General features: G+C 38.0%; 2 long non-coding RNA genes across 2 annotated transcripts; both read right to left on the bottom strand.

Moving 5' to 3' along the window:
- Positions 1 to 2,391: 2,391 nt before the first annotated feature.
- Positions 2,392 to 4,205, bottom strand: LOC111239152. Its single transcript, XR_002665847.1, has 3 exons — positions 4,125 to 4,205; positions 2,604 to 2,869; positions 2,392 to 2,458 (listed from the first exon to the last, which is right to left on the bottom strand). It is a non-coding gene; the product is annotated as an uncharacterized LOC111239152 (long non-coding RNA).
- A 316-nt stretch (positions 4,206 to 4,521) lies between these two features.
- LOC111239151 lies at positions 4,522 to 6,184 on the bottom strand. The gene is made up of 3 exons (XR_002665846.1): positions 6,111 to 6,184; positions 5,801 to 5,964; positions 4,522 to 4,593 (listed from the first exon to the last, which is right to left on the bottom strand). It is a non-coding gene; the product is annotated as an uncharacterized LOC111239151 (long non-coding RNA).
- Between the last annotated feature and the right edge of the window lie 3,123 nt (positions 6,185 to 9,307).

Here is a 9,307-nt window from a genome sequence, read left to right as displayed (position 1 = left end):
AGTGAGTTATTCCAGATTTGACAATGAACTGCATGAAATGAAGAATGTCTAGGAGCTCCACTTGCACACTGGATATGAAGCTCGTTAGATCATCCACACTCAGCAGAGACATCCAAGAGCGCACAAGACGACGATCAATGTCCGCCAGGTATGCATGGTCTTTCATGATCCCGATCAGACTCCTAATTGAAAGTCAGAGTTGATTATGGTGACCAGGTGCCTTTGACTAAATTTCAACATGATTGCATCAAAAAAAAAAATCACAGGTCTTTTTCTTGACCCACGAGTATTGACTTCCTCGGCCTGCCACTGCCACTGATCTGCACGTCTTTTTTAGGAGATTCTAGTAAATTTTCCTCAGATATTTCAAAGGGTTCCATACTTGTGCTCAAGTCTTTGCAGGAGAGAAACACTTACATACCTTGCACTACTGTCCCTGTATGAATGTGTTCCTTTGCTCCCCTTAAAGCCAGTCCAGGAGTCAAACTGTGGATTCAAGACCAGTGGAACTGGCTCAAATGGCTTGCTTTCTCCTCTCAGCAGGTGAATCAGAGGGATGACCAAGACCCACTTCTCAATGTTGTGATGTCTAGCATGGCTGCAAAGCATCTCAACAGCATCTGCAAGACTGTGCGGGTAAAGAAGTCAGTATTTAATGTATTTACAATGGAAGTGCTTTTTACAGAAGTTAAAACTATTCAATATTTTGACATTTTACCATGTTGTTGTTTTTTTTATTATATCATATCTTAAGTACTTAACTTTTGTTTCTACTCTGTACAATGTTGTTGGAGGACATGGACGACTGTACTCAGATTTACACCTTAAGGGTTCTACTAAACGCAACAAAATGTTTTGCATGCAAAGCCATTGCTGTTTTGGTGAAAGAAGTATCTTTCCACTGTTTTTACATTGTTTTTTAGATGTTCTACATTTACACTGAAGTGCCATAACAACAGAACAACTTCTTACTCTTTTAATTTAATGACACTGTTGCTGGCAAGGCATGGATTACCACCTACATCAACAAGGCCAATGACATACTTTACATGGTTTTCAGGGTAAAGCTCATTTCTGTTACCTCCCACTGTCATTGATCTCTTTATTTTGAGTTTCAGAATATCTGATCACACAGTGTTGTCATACATGTATTTACATTTATTATTTGTGTCAGACAAATGTAGAAATGTATTTCTTAAATGATTTGTTGAGTGATTTATGGTAAAAGTGAAGGAAGTACAGATATGACCTTGGACATAGTTTTGTTTTCATGACAAAACAAAGCCTCTTGTACTGACACCCTCAAATATCATCAGAAGATCAATCTTATTATGTTTGGATGTCAAAATAGGAAATCTTGGCTCATGAAAAACCACGACATGGAAATAATTACTCCCATGGCCTATATCTTGTCTTTAGTAGGTTAACAGCTGACTTTTAAACACAGCTAGCTAGCAGAAATACATGAGCTATGTTTACATAAGCCAGCATTGTGAACAGCTCTATTTTCTGTGTTCACATGAAAAGATCCACATTTTCAAACGTTTCAACTCCAGTAAAAATGGACAGAAACACCAAATCAGTGAGGATGGAAAGGGAAAAAGATAAAACAGTATATTTTCTAACTGATGTGCATTAGTAACAACATGGCACTAATGCATTTCAATTTGAAATCAATAGAATGTATGTTGTGATTGGGAGCAACACAAAATTAAATTGAACTGAACGGCTGGTACCATGTTTGGTCATGGGTCTGTGGGATAGCTTTGTCCTTTTACATTTCTATTTGTAGAACATAGTTAAGTTTTGCTTCTTTTTCTATCCCTGTCTAGTTATTTTGTTATCGTTACTCCTCAAAAGTAGAACTCTGTTACTACTCTATTTAATGGATACATTTTTAAATGACCCATGTCTACCTGATTTGGCAAACAGAACTTGTAATCTTGAATGAGTTTAAATGACAGGGTCCTCTGACTAATACTATTTCCAGGCCAAGTAATAGTTGACTGAACTTTTAACTTTATATTGATCTAACTATGAGGAGCTCAGGCTGATAGTCACTATTTTCTTAAAACTTAAATCTAAGGGAGCTGTAACATTCAGCTTTTTGTAATTTTTCTTGTTCCTTTGTCTATTTAATTATAAATTATAATCTTTATTATCATTATGTTGATTTTAATTTTAAGCCACACAGTAGTTACCTCTCTTTATCAGGTAACGGCTTCACAAAGTCTTCCCAAAAAGAGATGAAATGGTGCTGTGGCTTTCTAGGCAGACGAAGAAGATCGCATAGACTAGATAGCTGATCTGTCATGCTCTCCTTCAGATACTTGTTGTAGACGAGCAAACCAACAACTCCAGCATGCAGAGGTGGTAAGAAAGATTCAGTTCTTCCTTTCCAACTGCTTGGCTCCGGATTGATGTTTTCCTCCAGGAAACACTTTAGCAGAGTTTTCACCTGTAAAAGGTAAATTAAGGCGGTAATGACTTACAACAAGTACTTCCATTTAAAACACAATGTTTGCTGGAAGACAGTATTTATTTATTCAGTTTGTCTTAGGTTTTAGACTGGGTGTTGTAGAATAAAAACAATTGATATTTACCTGTTCTTTACCATATGGCAATCCCCACGGTCTTTTCATGCCATCATGAAGTAAAGGTTGGCTGTATGCATAACAGAACAGGCGTAGCAGGAAAAAGAAGTTTTCCACATTTTGTTCATTCCAGGTGGTTAGAAGATCAAAGATTATTTTTAGCATTTCCTTGCCAGCTTCTTCTCTCCCTTTCAGTACGGTTCCTTTGGTAGACTGCCAAAAACACAAACTGCTCATCTTGGGATGGATCATATCATCATATTGGTGCCACTCGCCTGAAAAGTGCAACAGCACACATTTGTCAGGGGTGCATGAATTGCTATATCTATTTCTATTGGCCCATTCACACAGTAAATGGTTTAAATGTCTCTACACAACAGCAGGTTTAAGCCAAAGCAAACAGCAGTTGGTAAAGGTGCATTCACACTGCTGATGTTCCAAACATTTCATTTTAACACTTATCTCATTAAAATCAAAATAAATAAAATAAATACTTGGTCGTAAACTACAAACATAAACTTAAAGTGTCTGCTCCATGTAGCAGCAGAATAGAGACCTCACAGAGTAGCAGACTTATCACAGGATGAGAGGAGAGTTGACTGACAAGACAATGGCGTAGGATTTGATGTCAAAGGGGCAAAGCAAAAGTCCCTATTTAGTAATATCTCAGATTTAAACCCAATGCCAAAAGAGAACCAGATGACATTAATAAGACACAGACTTTGTCTGATGAGGTGGCAGCTTCTGGAGGTAACACTTCTAATCTACAGATATTGAGCTGAAATGTCTTTTCTTGTAAAATGTCTGGTGTAATCTGTGACACCAATTTTGTCATAAGTTTATTCCTCAGTGGGAATCCCTGATCAACATTCAAACTCATGTGGTGAACGTTAACATTATGCACTCAAACCTGAAAAAAACAAATGTGGCTGTCTTGGTCATATTTCCCTGGCAGTAGGGAGGGGTACCATTAAGATTTTAACAGTACTGATACTTTTTATCAAGGTTACTTTAACGGTACTGTTATCGGTACTTTTAGCTATTTGGTAAGAAAAAAAACAAAACAATTAAGAACAGACTTAATTTAGTATAGAGAGAGATGCAGATGAACTTCTGCGTAGGGAACAGCAAAAATACATCATAGACGAATGTCTTCATCAGAGTTGAAATAAAAAGTATATTTTCTTAATTTCTCCAGTACCAAGAGTAGAACCGATAATGTTGGAGCTTATCAATACTGTATTCTTTAAAAATTTAGCACTGGGGCCAGTTTAACACCAGGTTCGGTACCCATCCCTAACTGGCAGGTCTCTGATCTAAGTGGGACTTAGATGGTAAAAAACAGGTTAAATAAATAATAAAAAAGTGAATATGTAACTATGTTATAATATTAATAGTACATGTACTGTACACATCTATTTTGTAGTTTAGACATTGTACATTCAAAAAACCCTAAAAAATCATTATCATAAAATATATCACTCTGTAAACATAAGCAAAATTTGTGTCTAAGTCCATCAAGGATAATACCTTTGTGTGTTAAAAGATCCTGTCTGATTGAAAGGCACCTGTTGATGTATTCATTTCCCTCTTCCTGATAGAGGGCCTCATAGATTTGCTTATAGTGTTTTCCACTTTGCTTGTAAACAGCATATTTGTAGGGTATGACCTCATGAATTCTGTCTTTGTGAATCATAACCCGTCCTTCAACAAGATATCTCTTGTCCTCTAGACGCCTGTGAAACACAAGTTGGTATTATAAGAGATGGGACATGCAGAGAAGTGACAAACTCATTATTCAAAATAAGATATTAACTGAATGAATGTTGCAAATGAATTTACGAAGTCATACCTTGAAAAGTACATTCTCTGACCATTTTTCCAGTTTCCAAACAATGCTCCAGAGTTTAGACAAACAAAGTCCTTCTCTGGATCCAAATGTAACTCTTTGGAAGTGACAGCATGGAAGTACACTTGTATATAATCACTGTTTGATGAACTAAAAAAAGAAAGAAAAATTGTCAATAAATGTTCATTTAAAGTGATAATTTGGGTTATTTGAAGTCTGAGAAGCAGGCAGGAGTGCCGGCAGAGAAGCAGAGGAATGTAACACTGTGGATTCAAAGACTTAAAAAAAACTTAAAAAACTTATTTCAGCCACTTAAAAAATGCCCACTTAAAAAAAAACAATCAGTTTACATGTATCTTGCCATTACACAGCCCTTTCCTTTGGCATTCTTCAAAGTAGCCTTTACCTTGAGGACAGATTTGCACAATATTAGCATTATCTTTACCAGCTTCATAAGGTAGTCACCTTCAATGCTTTTCAATTAACAGGTGTGGCTTGTCAAGTTAATTAGTGGAATTTCTTGCCTTCTTAATGCATTTGAGACCATCAGCTGTGTTGTGTTTTGGTAGTGTTGGTACACAGCCCTACTATATCAAGAACTGCTCAACTAAGTAAAGGGAAACAACAGCCCATCATTACTTAAAGACATGAACGTCAGTTAATCCAGAAAATTGCAAAGACTTTGAATGCATCTTCAAGCGATGTTGAAAAAACCATGATGGTTTGGGATGAGTTGGACCACAGATACCCCTTCTCCACCAAGATGAACCTGGTGCTAGTTCTGGGCTGGTGCTAGAGCTGGTGCATAATTGGTTCAACTTGTGAACCTTCTAAGAACTATATATGTATATATATTGTGGTGTGTGTATGTGTACAGTTGAAATCAGACGTTTGTATAGACTTACAGATTTTGTGTTAGCAAACTATAGTTTTGGCCAGTAAGGTCATCTACTTTGTGCATAACACATTACTGGGACAAAAAGGCATGACCCCATCACCCCTGTGCTTGCCTCTCTACACTGGCTCCCTGTTAAATTTTCAAATTGATTTTCAAATTTTCTTGCTCACTTTAAAGGCCTTGAACCTAGATATCTCTACGATTTATTGACCTGGTATCTGCCCAATGAGATTAACAAATGCTCACATATGTGTGTACATGCAGGTGCCTGTTCACATTTGTTTTACTATATTCCTGGGGTCTCAAAACTGTACACTGTACTTGGGGTCTTTGTGGGGACAAAAATGTTGGACCCCACAGTTTAAATGGTTGTTTAAGGGTTAAGACTTGGTTTTAGGGTTAGGATTAGAATAAGGTTTAGGCTAGGCTTAGGCTTACTACAAATATATATAAACTTACATAAGTGGACCTTTAGTGGACCCTTCCAAGGTATTTGCTTCGACTAGAACACACATCTCCTCAGATGCTGGTGAACTGGAGACATCTACATCTCTATTAACTGGCTGCTGTTCTTGTCTCTCCAGGTGTGTGCTTGTTTTGTCATCTGATTGGGGGTCAATAGTCTGTGAAAAAAGAAGAGTTGAAGATGAACCAGGAATTTAGAAAAAGGGATCAATAATTCTTTTGTTTTGAGTAAATGATTGATGATGTTTTCGAGTCAGTTTAAGGATTAAACTCTCTCTATATATTTGACTGACAACTACAGTACCTCAGTGCTTTTGGCTGTTTCCTTTGTTGCTGGACACGGATCAGCAGAATGCTCTTTGGATTCTTTGGGAGTTTGTCCATCTGAGTAGCACAAGACCTTATCTCCGGCTGCTTGGTCTTTGTTCCTGTCACTTTGTTTAGCAAAGGTATGCTGTTCGGTGTTGGTGTGATCTTCATTATCATCTGGCCTTCCAGACAGATTTTGTGTCTCATGGTTGGTTGTCTTATCTTCATCTTGACCAGAGTGCTTTGTCACCAAATCACGTGTTTGCTGAGACGGCTCAGGTGCAGTGGAGCCGGTTTCTGCAGTTGATGTATGTGATGACGTAGCATTAGACAACAGCCCAGAATGAATATCGCTTGACTTGTCAGCAGGAATTTGCACTGCATCAGGACTGGCCTCTGTACTAATGTCTGCATTCTCTGTTTGTTGCCTTGTCAGTTTATCACTGGCAGGTGTAGGAGACGGCGCTGTCGTGGAAACAGACAGGTGTAATACAAGGTCTGTTTTATTGTCTGGTTGAGAGATACTTTCAGAGGCTGTGGTTCTGGTTTCCACTGTGGCTGTGCTTGCTGTGTTATTTGACAGGTCCTGTGGTGTAGCATCATCTCTGGCTGGCTCTGAATCATCACTTGCCAGCTGCCCCTGAAAAACATTTTAATAGTTACCTTTGCCAATATCATTTTCAATGTCATAAATATTTCTAGGGGGTAAAGTTTCTCTGGGGGCAGAAATTACCACACGGATTGAGTGGTTAATGTGTTGAGCCAAAAAACAGTTTTTCACATCAAAATTAAATAAAATGGATAACATCTGTAGTGAGGAAGAAAATATGTTAAAACATTAATAAAAATACAAAGAACATGTCATCTTTTCACAGTCATTTGTAACTGTGAAACTGAAACTGCTCTAATTATCTAAGTAGGCTATCATACAAGGTTTAAATACTGGCTGGATGATTGGGAAACTGGGAACAGGTGTGTGGGGAAGATCAGGTGACTGGGACAGAAAGGAAAGTCCAGGGCATCTGGTGAAGATGACTGAGCAATAATAGTTGGGAAAGAGCTCATATAAAATGCAGGGGCCTGAGGAAGAGGGACTTTTGGCTGACGGGACCGACACCAGGGCAGTAATCATTAATAGGCTATAGCCCACTTAAATTCCTGCATTACTGCACCAGCCGTGCAACACATTGCAACTTCCACTAAAGCGCCACAGCGGGATACACAAGAGATCACCACAATGATCAAGTGTTTTTTGTGGTCCTGCATGGTAGCTTGGGAAAATCTGTGCAGTCACCTCTGTCCAAACCCAAAGTTTATCTGACTTGGCTCAAAACGTGTCTCTGTTATGGTGACTATAGAGGAAGCCACTGTTTATTACCTCCATGTTCAACTCTCAGTACAGTTTAGTTTCACTCTTATCTGTTCAGATATCAGCCTTATTACTTTTTACTGATAACTTCTACCACCATAAAAAAAACTGTGTTGCGTATCTGATAATACTGCTAATACAACAACACATACCTGCTGCTGCTTTATATTAAAAGCCTTTCACCAGTGGACTAGTTGAAGACCAGTTGTTATGAAGGAGCTACTGAAAATGCAACATATTTGACAAAGAGCTGCAAAGATCTTTACACTTATTGAATAGATATAGTACTTAGTATTTACACCAATGTCTCCTACTGCACTGAAGCTTTAGTGTTGTCCCTCACCTGTAAGTTGCTTTGGATTAAAGTGTCTGCCAAATGAGTAAATGTAAAATGTAGCTGAACTCTTCACTGTAATGGTAAATGGTAAACGCAGCAATATATGGCCACATTCAGTGCATTTTGGTTAGCTGACATGTTGCAAGGAAGGATGGATAAAGAAAAAACAGTCACAGTAACCTAGGAAGATAGAAAACTGCAGTTGACTGTGGTCTCCAACATTTCATCAAGGTCAACAACACCTCTTACGGTGATTACGGTTCATCACAGCTCAACTGTGTGAGTATTCCCAACTCTACTAAAAAACTGCATTTATTTTCTATGTCTGTAGAGGCTCTCATAGGTAGCAACTTTATTAAGAACACTTGTACAGTGAAATGCAAATCCAACACCACATCTCAATTCCACCTTTAGAAAACATATGTTTGTTTTTTGTTGAAACGGTCAGAGATGTGTTACTACGTCTACACACGTTTATGATTGCTGGTGGTGTTGTACTGTACTGGACTGCCTTGCACTGAAAGATGTGTTCAATTTGATTATTAACACATTCTTGCCATGGCAGAACCCCACTCTCCTGTTTTATGAGCTTGTTTACCATCCTAAGTAATGTCGGAGTGAACTAGCAGGCAAAACTGTGTTTCAGTTTCAGAAAGAGGAAGTAAAGGTTGCTTGGGATTTTGAAAGGACACTGCATGGACTCTTTCTATTTTGATTTCTTTTTTAAATGCTGTCGTTTAAATTCATGGCTCCAGTTATATGAGAATGAAAATTATATCACTTTAAAAACTGTTTCTAAGATGTTTCACCTTCATCTGGGCAGCGTTTTCTTGCTTTTCTTCAACATCTTTTGGAACCTGGTCTTGATCCTCCTTTTGGCTCTTCCCATCAGCCACTGAGGGCTGAGGTGCTGACGTGGCCACATCTGTATAACAATTAATGTGACATATTAGTTACATAAAAACACAGTAAATATGTTTTTAGTCTTTTATGGTACTCCATACAGCTAGGATAAGAGAATGATAAATTACAATCTCCAGCATACTTAATTTAAGAATATGTAAGGTTATATCATTAATATTATTAAGAAGTCATATAATAACAATAAGAAACTGATACAGAAGAGTTTGATAGGAAACTTACCTTGGGTCCTATTTTGACTCAATAACCTGAGGCCACATTGAGGACAGAACTTATATGAACTTTCTGCTTGATTTCCACACTCGGGGCAAAACATGATGCACCTGTTTAAACAGATACAATTAGTAAGGGGAGGAAACATTGTTAAGCATTATAACTTGGTTCCTGCGCCTTACGACTTTTTAAAGACTTTATTTTTAATGCCAGTCGTAAAGACCAACAGGATGCAAACGTGTGTCGAATACACGTCCTACTCCCTCACTTGTACGGTTGGTGTTTTGTCACTCACTTCTATTTTCAGTACTTTCTTACACCTGACTGTTGTCCGGAAATCTGTTGCTGCTTG

This window comes from Seriola dumerili, unplaced genomic scaffold (assembly GCF_002260705.1).
Source record: "Seriola dumerili isolate Sdu_G_001 unplaced genomic scaffold, Sdu_1.0 BDQW01001903.1, whole genome shotgun sequence".
Taxonomy (NCBI): Eukaryota; Metazoa; Chordata; class Actinopteri; order Carangiformes; family Carangidae; genus Seriola; species Seriola dumerili.
This window is presented reverse-complemented; position numbering and strand designations above follow the sequence as displayed.